Below are 12944 nucleotides of genomic sequence, written 5' to 3'. Positions count from 1 at the left end.
GTTTGGGTTCGAGGCTTGGTTTTGTTGTTAAACTATGCTGGAGGAATCTGTGGGCTGCAAGCACAGCCAAGCAGAAAGAGCACACTCCTCGGCGGGGAAAGCCAGGTTTGCTTTGCCAAAGGGGGAGTGAGAGCCGGTTGCTCCCATTACAGGAGTTGGACAAGAGATGGAAGGGAAGAGCCTCTCCTCGACACTTAGGGGCAAATATTTAATCTAGGAGGGGCTGCCCCATTTCACCCTCCTTCTCAAGTAGTAGTAGCTGGCTTAAACACCTCAACTCCGCTGCCAGACCTTTCCTGCCCTGCCTTGGCTGCAGCAACCAGCTGTGGAAACTCCGGTTTAGAGCCAAGAGGCAGCGTCATCCAGGCTGCTTTACATCTCACATCAAGCGTGCTGCGGTGGCGCATACCAGTTTTGGCTACACAGGAGACAGCGGTCATGGTGTCTCAGCCTTGGTGTTTTGCAGGGAGGTAGTCAGCAGAACAGCCATCCCCACCTTTGAAGGTGCAGCTGCAAAGGTTCATGTGAACACATCAGGAGCGCTCTCTAACTCCAGTCTCAGAGCTAGGCTTGCCTAATGCTGTGGATCCATAGCACACAAAATAGTCTCTGCTCAGTAGGGGGTTCATCTAGCAGCTCTGCTTTACCCCCAGAGCATAGTGTATGGGGGTGAAACCTCCAGGCAGCAGGCCCAAAAAGCTTTTTTCCCTGCCCTTAAAGCAGATCAGTATTGAACCTCAACCAGCCTCAGGGCAAGCCTGAGTATCCAGCCAGTTGCACAAGCCCTTTCTCAGCCAGCAGCTCCACTAAAGCCAAATAAGCCAGGGTTGCAGTTTGGACCCAGATTTGTATGGTAATGAACGAGGTATGCAATTAAGGAACCCATTTGGTATTTCTTTTAATCTGGGACAAACCAAAGTGCTGGTGGCTTTGCTCCCAGGTTTTGCTATAAAGCGATTGTGGAAAGCTACTGAAGAGAAGCTTTTTAATCAGATTTGAACAGATAAAGAGTATAACCCCTTGGTTATACAATTGAGCTTTCTAATCATATTAAACTTTAATACCAGCATCAGTGCCATATTGGAACAACAATTGCAAAAAAGGCTACAAGCATAAAATATTACAGATCCTTAAACATATTACAAAATGTCATCCACTAAAGTTAAAAAATGTTACCATGTTTGGGGAAATGAGCTAGATAAAAAAAAAAAAAAAAAAAAAAAACCACAAAAATGGGAGCCTGAAGTCTTGTGTACACGTGCAGATTAAATACAGCACAGCAGAGGCGAGACTTGACCTTTTTGTTTCTTACCTTTTTATTAATTAAATTGCTTCCCAAACAGCTACTTCTGCCATCCCTATCACCCACCTTAGTCCTCATCCACCAAGGTGCTGAGTACACTCAGCTCTTTTTGCAATCAATTGAATGGTCCCTTGTGGGATGCAGCGGGAGGTGGGTCCTCCATACTGTTGAAGCAGCCCTGGAAAGAAACAGTTTCAGCTCTCTCGCCCCTCTGCTGCTGCAGCTACTGCTCAGCATCCATCAGTGCTTAAAGCGGGAGAGGACTGAAGCCAAGAGCCAAGGGGAAAGTGCTGTTAATGCATGTCAGACGCCAAAGTGAGTTGGTCTTCCAGCATCTATGGGTTTCCACCAATCTGAGTTTTCTCCGTAAGTCAAGTTTGTGAGGACGAAGGATCCTGCTTGGAAATGGTGGCCTTGCACTGAAACTCTGCCTGTGGGTGCAAGTCCTACCGATATGCCCCCAGGCTGCAGCAGGCTTCAGTTGCGGCAGGTGATCATGGCTGTCCCTCCTTGAGCGAAACAGTCAAGCAATAATTCAAACCCAAAGGTTTTCCTTTCTTCTTCCCTCCAGCTGGCGTTTCCTCTTCCCACAGACGTGCCAGAGGTGCTATGTAATTTTTTTTTTCTTTAATAGAATCAGCGTAGTAAAGACCTTGGATTTAAACCACGCAGTCCCTTCTGGCTGTGGTGTGAGTGTAGCCAGCAGCTTGGCATGGGATGATGTCCACGAGGGCAGCCAGGACAGGACAGAAGCCACCATGCCACTGCAGCCCTCATCCCATCCTGGGGAGCTCGTTCAGGGATCCTGGGTCAGCCATCCAGCTGCAATAGGTTTTCCTGTGCCTTTGGGGTGAATTTCTATTCAGCTGAGTACTCTGCACCTCACAGTCTTTCTCATCCTTGAACAAAATAGCATTTACCCTCAGATTTTTCTTCCCAAGCTTTCTGCCATTTTTTCTGACTTTTTTGCGTGTTCCCTGTTCACCATCTTGCTGCAGTGATGCATGGCCACTCCCCTACAACACTGGAAGTGCTGCTTTTTCCAAGGCATCTTGCAGCCCACTAATGCTTCCTCCAGGCTCAGGCTCGCTCCGCATCATCCTCTTGACAGGTAGCGTGCTGGCTGCAGCATGGGGAGGCATAAGGGGTCTTTGGGGCTTTCCATCACTGCCAGCCTTGTTAGCACTGGGGATGCAGCCTGGCACTGGGACAGCTTCTGGGATTGGTGCTCCCCACCATGGCGAGGTCCCAGAGAGGTGCCCCACCTCCGGCACCCACCCCAGCACCCCACACCCCAGCAGCCCCAGGACGGTGGAGGGGGATGTCTCTAACAGCCCAGGAAGTTTGGTTCTTTGTGTTTCTTTGTGATTGACGCCCTGGTAATTGTGCACCTTATGAAGATATGTGATGTAATCATACCCTTCTAAAAATGCCTTGGATTAAAAGCTTTTCCTGGGTCTTTAGGTGATGGGCCTGCAATTACAGAAAATGAACTGCATTTTAGCTTTCCATTGAAATTAATAACAGTGGTTCTGCAGTTGACTCTGTGAGTAGTTAATGGAACAAACTGGATGCTTCACTACAATATGGGTTTTAAAGCTATTTGAGAGAAATTCTGTGTTTCAAATAGGAAAATAATTCACACAATGCAAAACCATTTTGTTCACATCTTTGTGAAATAATGGCTCTGTGTAGCTTTGAGACGCAACTGTTTATCAATAATGGTTTCAATGTGCTCTTCCATCCCTTGCTGCACTTGGGGGGAATGACCTGCAGAGAACTTTGGAAAAAGAAAAACAAGCCAAGGAATTAACGACGCAGAAAAGAGCTCCAGCCTGGCCTGAGCTGCATGAATGGGTTTTACCATAAACCTTGAGAAGTAGATCTGTATGAGTTCATGCAGGGTAGAAGAGCAAATATTCTGAGACTTGTTGAATTTGTTACCCCATCTCCAACTCGGCTCAGTCGAATTCAGGCTGTGATAACTGGCAAATTTTGGCGTGTGGCTGGTGAGCTACAACTGATCTTTGAGAGAGCAGCCAGCTCCTCTCCTACATCCCAGTTAACCTGCCCCATAGGCAGGGATGCAATAGCCCACATCTGCTGCTGCATCAGCCTCCTTGCATAGCTCCTCACCCACCGAGCAGAGGTGTGTCTAGGGCATCACTCTCCAGGTGAGTGGAAAAGCGAGTGTCCCTCTTTCCCTGATGCCTTTTGCATGTGAACCAGGCTGAGGATGGACAGGATCCAACTCTGCGCCTCCCATGGTGAAACCAGTCCCACTGCTCCTCTACACTGGGGATACTGGAGGTCCAGAGCAGGTTCAGACCATTTTTCTTATGGAGCAGATGTACTGCAGAGTGCCACCCTCTTTCTCCACCACTACCACCCACATGCCACCAGCTAGCCCTGCCCGCTCCTACAGTGCCACAGTTCACCCAAGAAACGTTTCAACACCTCGGTCACTGGTTGTCTCCTGTAACTGAGAAGCTTTTCCTGGTACTGGCCATTGCAGGGGTGGATGCCAAAGGGGTGATCACCATTAGGCCATGCTGCAGCTGCTGCTTTCTAGCACTGGCCACGGTGTTCTTGGAAACCCATGACCCTGTCCCTTACTCCTCTGAACAGTGTCTGCAACAGCCAGTGCCAGCGCCAGGAGAAGCTTCCCAGTTACAGGAGACAACCAGTGGCCGAGAAGTCTGAGCAGCTACTCTCAGCTGCTGTGAGAGCGGACTTGCTGACTGGGGCCAAAGGTGTTGAAATGTTTCTTGGGTGAACTGTGGCACTGTAGGAGCGGGCAGGGCTAGCTGGTGGCATGTGGGTGGTAGTGGTGGAGAGAGAGGGTGGCACCCTGCAGTACATCTGCTCCACAGGAAAAACGGTCTGAACCTGCTCTGGACCTCCAGTATCCTCAGTGGGACTGGTTTCACCATGGGAGGTGCAGAGTTGGATCCTGGTCCACATTTTCATCTCTCACCCAGTGAACACCTTTGCACCATGACGTTCAAGCAGAGTGGGCACTGAGTGCCACCGGCAACTCCCCGAGGCCAGCTCCAGGACTGGCTCCCCAGTCCTGGTTCATTCAGCCAGGCAAGAAGAGCCCCCAGCACACCCACCTCCCGCCCCAGCCGTCCTCCCCTCGGGCCATCCCCCAGCCTGCGTGGCTGCTGCCCGTTTCACTGCCTTTCCCCTGGACACTAGCATAATCGAGGCAAGTTTTAGTACCTTCCCTGACACCAAAACAGTTGTGTTTTCAGGGCGTATCTCTCAGCTGTCCAGAGTAACCTGAACTGCAATCTAAAGAAACTGTATTTCGCAAGGAGGTTCTTGAATGGAACACTTTGCCACCCGCACCCACCCCACCCCCAAAAAAATCCACCATCTGCCAGAAATCTAGTGAGACATAAATCATAGAAAATTATTTTTCATCAGCTGAGCCGCCTGGGACACATACTCACAGGGAAGTATTCCTTTAGTCAATGGCCGTGTGTGTGAACCTGTACTGCGGTGGCCTCCTCGGGTACCTCTGAGGGGTTGGGTGGCATCAGTTTCCACCAACATGCTCTGAAACCCCAGGTCTGAGCCCAGAGCCACTTGCCACAGCAGTGCTTGCACAAGGGCATGTTTTGATAGCATCCTGCTTCCCAGCCAGATTGGATGTGGCTGGGAATGAGGGTGTGTAATCCATCAAAACCTCAGGACAGGGAAACTGTAGATCATTTTCTAGCATATTTTATAGATAATATTTTTTTACGACTTATAGATTATGTATTACCCATGAAACTAACTGTAACTACCTACATATTATAGGTAACAAATTATAGATAATTTTCAAAGTTTGTTGCCTTTTGGGTGGTCCAGCCTGGGCAAGGCTGAATTTCACTTGTTTGTTCTTCCAGACTCGCAGCTCCCTGAGGCACAGCTCTGCTTCCTCACACAGCTGTCAGTCAGTCTTAGCTAGGTTAAACCCCTCATGCTCATTTTTCCTTTGCTTCCTTCTCTCTTAATTCACCCTCCCCTCACTGTTTATATAGCCTACCTTCCCCAAAGTACAAAGATCTGGGAAGGACTGACCCCGCCACCCTGGACCTGAACTGCTGCTGCAAGCTACAGCCAGGACAGGTGGTTCAACCCCAGGGCAGGCTTCGAAGGTGTCCTGCAGCTGTGCTTCTGCCTGCACTTACTTCATTTTATTTTTGTGTCTCGTTGGTTTTGTTGGCAAGGAAGGTAGGGGGAGGGAATTTTTATCAGGAGTGGAGCCGGTCGAGAAGCACTGCAGAAACATCTTTTGGCAGATGGCTGCTGCTGCACCCCCATCTTCCACGTGGCAGAGGAGAACTTGCCCCAGTCTAATGAATTTGTCTGCTTTTAGAAAATCCATCATTTATTGCTATAATTAGTTCATCCTATTAGCAAATAGATCAACTACGTCCAGGTCTTTGTGTGTGTTACGGCCTCATGGGCTACACGACTGCGCTGCACATGGATGACCAACAAGAGGTCTCTGTAATGGCTTGGCTTTGCCTTTGTGGCAAAAGAAGCCACAGCTCCTCAGCTATTGCTGCTGACCATGGCTGGAGCGTTCAAGTACCTGTGACCTGAAATACAATTAAACCAAAAACTTGCTCCCTAAACAAACTCACTCCTCTGTGCAGAGCCCCAAAGCAAATCAACCTTTATACACACGTGTTAGAGCCCCAGAAGGGGTTTCAGTGGCAACACTGCCAGCCCCCTGCTCAGAGCCACTGTGAGGGCCAGCCCCGCCATCATGCCACCACCAGCTGCCAGCAGCAGGCAGGGTCTTCCCCAGGCCCCAGACACAGCTTCCTCTCGGGCACTCCAGGTAAAGGCAACTGGAGTGAGTAAGATGTGAGGTTTGCAGCTCATTCTTCGGTTGTTATTTTACAAATGAACAGCCGGGTGGACATCTTCCTTGGTTTAGGGTAAACGTTCCATCAATCAGCTGTACCCTTTGGATGCTGCTTTCTCATTGTCTCCCATCCACAGCAAAGAACAAGGAGCTGCTCACCTGGGGTTGAGAGTTCTTTTTACCAGTCGTAGGGGTTGTGATGCTGAAACAAACAGCTATCGACTTCATCACAAGGGTGGAAGGCTGAGCACAGAGGTGCATCTTCGCGATGCAAATTTCCCCTTTGTTTAGCATGATTTTTCATTGTCAAACAGATAAAAGCTAACCAGGGAGCAAGGAGCAAACCTGGCATGTTGTGACAGATACTTGCAAACAACAAGTAAAATGTGCCATTTCCAGCTTCAGCCAGGTGTGTCTGACTGTCACTTGGTGAGTCTTTGGAAGCTTTGAATATCAGATATTTTAATTATAAATGCTCAGTCAAGTCAATGTATTTCTCAGCACAGGAGCAGCAACAGACAAAAAGATTTTCTTAGAATTCAGCGTGCACAGCGGCATCCCCAGAATTTAAAAATAAGACCAGCACACCTTTTTTAAAAAAATATTTAAATCTCATATACACAAAACAGAAACAGCAAAACAGACCTTTGGGTAGACTGCATGTAACCTTCAGCCCACACTTGGAGAGGAACATAAGCCTTGGAAGTCTGGAAAGACTCAGCAACGTGTAATTACATTACACTTTCATATCTTGAAGTAAAACATGGCTGTAGTTTTGGAATCTTTGAGCTACCCAGGACCTTCATGGTGGAGGAGAATTCCACCAGATCTCTCTCCCACCGACGGTCTGGATGTGAGGCATGAGGACAGAGGTGTTCTGCCCAGGCACATATACATGTCATGTTGATACCTAATGTTTATACCAGGGAGCTTGGAATCCCTTTCTCCTTAATGGAGAGAAGCTGGCACTTTCAGGTGCTGTTCATCTCATCCTAATGTAGTTGTCTAAAATAAATCAGGTGACTCACACTATGGGCATAGCCTTTTTCCCCCCATCTTGAAAGGGAGGTGCCAACCTTCACACAATAGTGTCTAAGGGTAGGTGAGATTAATCTTACAGTTAGAGAGGAGGAGGAGGAATATTTCCAAAGTACGTCAGATGTAAAGCACCTGAGAGAGGCTGTTTTTAAAGAGCAGTCAGGAAAATTTAACCCACAAAGATTTCATCTCTCCTCATGGGATGCAGGAGGCATCAGACAACATTAAGCACACATGGTAAAACATAAAAATGGGGCACCAAAGGAGTCCCAAGGGGTGGGATCCTCAGAGAGGAGGGGGAGCTCCTGGGGGAGCCGTTGCCTCAAGCCACCTCCTGGAAGGCGCTCCTGGGTTGGAAACGATGCATCTCAGGCAAAACCCAGCTTAAAGCTTGTGGTCTTGTGGCTGCCAGGGAAATGTGACCTCTTTAGGGGTAATGTTCCATAAATCAGGAACAAGCCACCCCACACAGGTGCCTTCACCCTTGCTGGCTGCTGCTGTCGGCTGCAGGGAGCCGGGCAGCAATGCCATTTGGTGTTAGGGCACCCACCTTTGGGGTACCCAGTTTCATGGAGAGAAAATGCCCATCCAGCTCACTGGCAGCTGTAGGGAAGGCCCATCTCAGCCAGCTTCACTCACCCAGAGGCCAAGCATCTTCTCTAATCATGCCTCCATGAGCAGCAGGGAGGCCAGGAAGGTGATCCCTCCACGTAGGTGTTTGCCAGAGCAATGGCTGAGCCAGCCCTGAGGTTTTTGCGCCCGCTGACCGACGAGAGGGTTCGCTGAGGGCCACCCTGCATGGTTAAACCTGGGAGAGGGCATCCCATCATTACACTGTCCCAGCCAAGTGGTAGTGCTGGGACATGGGCTTAGAGGGTGGATGTTCACATCAAGCATAAGCAGGAGCTGATTTAAAAGGCAAGTTTAAAAAAATGCATTGTTTTGACTATCATGTTAATTTGTGGTCTCTCAGAGGCACATGTTGCCTGATACACCTAAATTGAAGAAATACCAGCTCCCACCTTGGAGATATCCAAAAGCCATCTGGACACGGTCCTGGGCAACTAGCTTGAGGTGGCCCTGCTTGTGCAGGGGGCTGGACCTTCACACAGAGCTCCCTTCACATTAACCCCTCTGTGATTCTGTGAAATCTAAAAATAATGTAAAATCAATACATAAGTAAAGGATGTTCTCAGTGAAGTGTTTCCTGAAAGACAACTCTGAGATTTTATGAAATGGCAGTTTTCAAAAATACTTTCATCACTCAGGAGTGCTTTCTCTTTCAAGTTTCATCAAAACAATGTACTTTGGTGGAAGCATTCACGTTGTTCTGCCAAGATCTACATCTCACCAAGCGCCTTCCAGCAGAAAGGGAGTGCCTGCAGGGCCACCCCTCTCCCACCTGGCTGCATGGAGGGTCACCACCACCACCATTCAGCAGCAAGGTACCACCAGGGCATCCTCCCCCAGAGTAAAGCCCCCCTCCCCTCCTGGCCTGCCCCTGCTCCCCTGCCACATGGTGCGACGTGGCCGTGCTGCTGGGCATCCCTCCACAGTCACCTCATGGCAGTCAGCCTCCTGTCTCACTGCTTCTCCTTGAGTTCTTATATATGCTATGTACGCTCTGGTGAAATATGGACAGCAAAACCTCATCCCCGTCCTCCCCTTCTATTGCTCTGCATCTCTGCACCTGGAGGGGAAGAGGATGCCAACGTTGGTTAAATGCAAAAGTAAAAAGAAAGAAAAGAAGGCGGCAAAATAATGCTTCCCTGATGGAAAGCTCTTCTGTTTGTTCAGAGCATTACCGTATCAGCAAACCCACATAAAAGTACCATTAATTTTAATACTTTCCCAAGACTAATTAGGTTTAAATTAGGTAGAAAATATTGTGCAAATAACTAGCCGTGCATAAAATCCTCAGTGAAGTTTAAACAGAAGCAGTAGAAAACAGGGAAAATAGTTTTTATTAATGCATTTACACCATCTTAGAATTTCCCTGAATTGTGTTTTACCTTGGCTATAAAAATGAAAACATTTAAATTTCTTTAAAATTACATTTGACTTAATTACAGCCAATCCCTAATACCAGCAAACAACCCATTTTACCTACTTTGCAGCATAAATAGCCACCAGCCTCATCATTTCATAAAGAGTTGTTTTTCTACATGATGTTCTCTATGTGCAGAATGTTAATAGCTACTATAGCTGAATATGAATAGGCTTTGTAGCTCCACTTGAAATATAGAAAAATGGCCCAGACATTAAAAAAGATAGAAGGGAAAAGGGCAGTAATGAATTTGGAGGAAAATGAACATTAATGGTACTAGCATTACCTCATGTTCCACATAACAAATTATTGGAAATCTGTCAAGCACACCAAATTATCTACTCATCTGCTGTTGTGGGGCCCTTTGGAGCCATCCAAAACCAGCAAAAGCAAGACAATTTAAGCTAATTTTACTATTTATAACAATAGAACAGACCATTAAGATAAATTAATGTCATTATCAAGTTTCTATGAAAATGACAAATACCACTATTTCAAGCAGCTTTAGAAGCTGTTGACTATAATGAAATCTGCTGTACAGGTACTAAAAAGAAACACTCCAAGTAATTATTTTCTAGTAGCTTGTTTGTTTCCTTCACATTCATTTACTTTCACCACAATTAGTTCTGTACACAATATATGGTAACTAAACAGTCAACACTACGCAGCATTAGGACTAATTGGGCAATTACGATGCAGTTTTCAGCCTTTTAGGTCCTAAAGAGAGCCAGAAGTAAACATTTTAGAGGCAACAATAGCGGCACCGCATCGATTTGCAGGGTTGGAGTTTGAAGGAATACAAAGCAATGTGAGAAATAAAGCCAGGTAAAATGCTTTACACAAAACAGCCCGAAATGAGATGGTTTATTAAATGATCTAATTGCTGAGGCTCCGAGCATGAGGCTGGACACAGCCACCAGAAGCCAGCCGGGGTTAGGGTTTTGGAGCAGGCGGGCTCCCCGGTCAGCTGTGGTGCTCAGGGCAGGAGCGATGCCAGGTCAGTGCTGGCAGCCTCAAGCCTCAGATCGTGCAGCCATCTAACCAACAGCCAGCACGACACCAGGCAGGGGTGAGAAAATACGTGTCAGGAAGATTTACGCATATTCTTTCCAAACTTTACAACCTTGGCATTGTAACTCCAGGTGTTTCACATGTCCTGTCCTACCCCTCCCTGACACCCAGCACTGCTGTGTTAGACAACAAATCATGCAAGAAAAATATCTTTTTTTTACTGCCGGTCTTGACTTTTTGCTTTAGAGAATAAATAAAACAGAAGCTCCTGGTCCCATCTCCTCTCTACCACTGACGATTTACTAGACGAGGCTGGGAAGAATACGCACATACTGCAAATGCAGCACAGCTGTGGCTTGATATGTGAATAAATTCCGGCCAAAGCTTTGATGTTCAGCTGCATTAACCAAGCGTGATGGAGGTAGCCATGGAAAGCTAGGTGGAGATGTCACGCTTTCCCAGGCCAGCCTGGAGGCTTTTTTCCTCCTGCAGCTTGCTCCTGCGGAGGGCAAGAGGAAGATGAGGGAGCTTAGCATCCCTCTTTGAACTCCTTTTCGCTTTCCCCATTTCTGTAGCTGCCAAGCTTTTATCCACTCTGTGCATGTCATTTCATGCCAGCAACATAATGAAATAATTTGCATATTTGCATATAATTTCCCCACAACCATCTCCAACTTTAAGCCCCATGTATGGCTGGGGTGTGGGGGCAAGCATGTGATGCAGGGAAAGCACACTGGTGGGATGCCAGGGGAGCAGCAAAGCAAAGCTCTGCCTGCATCCCTGCCCACGGGTATACAATTTGGGCCAGGAGCCCCCTCCTCACCTTGAACACAGCTGGGGGCTCCCCAAATGGCTGCAGTGGAAGTCCCAATCCTCACACTCAGCTCCCTGCTGCAAGGGTAACGCTCTGCAGGACAGAGGGTAGACCATGCACAGGGACAACCCCCGTCAGTGAACTCCTAAGGGCCTGGGGACAGGGCTCCCTGCTCCCGGGGCCACAAGGTGGTCTCCAGCCCAGGGACAAGTGAGGAAGGTACAAAACCTGGCCACTGACACGAAGGCCCTTCCTTTCTCCTCTTCCTCCTGGCCATCCCTGCCCTGCATCCAGCGGTGCCACCACGGCACAGCGGCATCTTAGTCTGGGTGCTGATCAGTTCTGTGCTAATGATAATGAAAGGCAATTAGTCTCTAAAAGCATTATCACAACATTCATTGCATTTATGACATTTTATTAGTACTATCAGTCAGGGATTTTATGAAGCAGAGGTTCTCTTTTTCCTTAATTAGACATTTATGAGAGAATATCGAATCTGACAATCCATTTAGGAATTTATTACAGAATAAAGAGACTCCAGCCGAAATTCAGCTTTGGTTTATACGCCTGGTTTTGCATTGAACTTAATAGGAGCTGCATCCATTTGCACCAGTGCAAAATTGGCTCAAGTCCTTGCAATGGACTATGCATCCATCAGTTGAAAGAAGGCTGAACCGTCCACCCTGCTCACAGCTACTGCCAAAGGCTGAAGGTGCTCAGGCTGCACAGGGGTGCACAGGCAACAGCAAAGGTCCCATGAGCTTTTGCTCCAGGATGATTTTCAATGTTTTTTTACAGTAACCTCCTGAGTGAGTGCTTCAGTACTCAGAGCAGGGCCTGATGTGTGAAATGCTGGAGCAGCTCCTGGGGGCAATTACTCAGGCTGCCAGGACAGATGTAAAACCCAGCCAGGTGAGTGTGCTGGGCCAGGTTACACCATCCCATCTGGGTTGCAGGAGTTTTCTGACCCTGTTCTTTCCCCGACTCATGGAAGGCCAGATGTCATGGTTGGACTGGGCCCCTGTCCCTGCCTATACCCATTGCTTCACCTTGCCACCGCCTAGAAGCTTGCCCAGGAGCAGCTGGAGCCCAGCAGCCAGCACACAGCAGGGCTTGGTGAGCTCAGTCACGCAGATGTATGCCCAAGCCTTTGGGACCTTCACTTTGGTTTCTGCCTCGTTACCATCTTTGACCCTTATGCTTTCTCCTGCATTTTCCATTATCTGGCCAGATTCTTGCATTGCTCCATTTCTAAAAGATGTGGAAAGGATTTTCTTAAAAATTATTTTTAAGATTTCACCCCTGAAAGGAGTGACGAGCCAGCCGCTGACCCCTCAGCAAGCAGCTGTCAGCGTGCGGAATGTGGTGGCTTCGCTGGAAGTCAATGGGGTCTGGCGGCCTTCTGGGTGGCCAAGAGAGCAGCACCTTTCCAGGTGGCCCAGGGACCAGTGGAAGGCACAGGACAGCCATGCACCATAAGCTGGACTTCTCAGTCTGCCAAGCCCTACAAAGAAAAGGCTTTTGAATCTTGGAACCAGATGTAGAGAAGTAGGGCAGGGAGCAAGACAGCAGGGCCGTGACCAAGGAAGGACTCAAGGGAAAAGTGGGAAAACGTATCCCTTGTGTGCCTAAAGGGCTCCTGCAGTCCCTGCAGATCCAAACAGGGCTGAAGGGGATATTTTAACCATGCACATTGATGACCCTAACACTGTATCTACTTCTGGCCTCTGCAATTTTGGAAGGTGTTCAACATTTCAGAAGCTGCACATACACACACACACACACACACACACACAAAGGCACTTCAAGACTTGGAGAAAATGCTACTGTGAAAAACCTGAAGAGTTTATAAAGGATATTG

At 48.1% G+C, this 12944-nt stretch overlaps 1 long non-coding RNA gene across 2 annotated transcripts in view; it reads right to left on the bottom strand.

The window, feature by feature from the left end:
• Window positions 1-6567: 6567 nt before the first annotated feature.
• The window catches only part of LOC130144557 (uncharacterized), a 29626-nt gene continuing 23249 nt past the window's right edge, over window positions 6568-12944 (bottom strand). For both annotated transcript variants that reach the window (XR_008820161.1, XR_008820162.1), the window contains 2 exons: window positions 8772-8901; window positions 6568-8362 (listed from right to left, as the gene is read on the bottom strand). This is a non-coding gene — a long non-coding RNA (uncharacterized LOC130144557). The remainder of the gene's footprint in view (window positions 8363-8771; window positions 8902-12944) is intronic.

This window comes from Falco biarmicus, chromosome 2, assembly GCF_023638135.1.
Source record: "Falco biarmicus isolate bFalBia1 chromosome 2, bFalBia1.pri, whole genome shotgun sequence".
NCBI lineage: Eukaryota > Metazoa > Chordata > Aves > Falconiformes > Falconidae > Falco > Falco biarmicus.
Note: the sequence above shows the minus strand (reverse complement) of the source record. Positions and strands in the feature narration are given on the sequence as shown.